Source organism: Mus pahari, chromosome 2, assembly GCF_900095145.1.
Source record: "Mus pahari chromosome 2, PAHARI_EIJ_v1.1, whole genome shotgun sequence".
In the NCBI taxonomy this organism is placed as follows: Eukaryota; Metazoa; Chordata; class Mammalia; order Rodentia; family Muridae; genus Mus; species Mus pahari.
In genome coordinates, this window is record NC_034591.1 from 61,384,882 (window position 1) to 61,385,719 (window position 838).

Sequence of the window (838 nt, forward strand, 5' to 3'; positions counted from 1 at the left end):
CTCTTTTAAAGGAGCCATAAAATCAAAATACAATTACAATAATCAAATCATTTTTGTTGTTGTTGTTGTTGTTTTTGTTTTGCTAGATATAGATTCTCTATGCAGTCTTGGCTGTCATAGAATTCACTCTACAGACCGCATTGGCTACAAATTCAAGGATCCCCTGCCTCAGCCTCCTGAGTACTTGAACTAAAGCCATGTGCTACCATAGTCTGACAGGCAAGGCCATCCAATCATAATCTTCAGAGAGGATCATTTCCAGGAGGCTGGACTAAAGGCATTTGGATTCCATAAGCTTTTGAGGTGTAACATATTTAGATGGTTTAGACATACCAGTTAATTTCAGTTTTTATCTGAAGTAATTATTTGGGTCTTTCATGTAAGGTTTGTCTCCTTCTTGGCAGTAGATGAACACACAGTCTTCAGTAACATACTTCTGCTTCTCTCAAATGACTAGCTTTGCTTCCAAGTACTCTAGAAACCAGCTTTCCCCTTTGCCATCCTTAGAACTGCTGAAATTGGCAAAAATGGTTTTGTCCTTATGTGTCTTCACTGCTCTGCAGAACTCAAAGCTGAACAGGCTAATATCCTTGAAGGTAGTCATGAGTACAGTCCAGAAAGTAGGGTGTAATATACCCTAGCTTTCTGCTGCCTCAGGACAGGACCTCAGTATGGTGTTGACTCAAAAATATTGTAAGTAATGAATGTAAGAGATTGGGAAGTATAGTAGATCATTAATGAGTTTATTTTTAAAAACTAGATATGGCATTTCATATTTGAGAGTACTCCTCCCAATCTGTAGGTCTCAATGATAAAATAAAAAGCAAATGAAAGAGAT

At 37.6% G+C, this 838-nt stretch overlaps 1 pseudogene; it reads right to left on the reverse strand.

The window, feature by feature from the left end:
• Positions 1-202: 202 nt before the first annotated feature.
• LOC115063400 lies at positions 203-604 on the reverse strand (annotated as a pseudogene).
• Between the last annotated feature and the right edge of the window lie 234 nt (positions 605-838).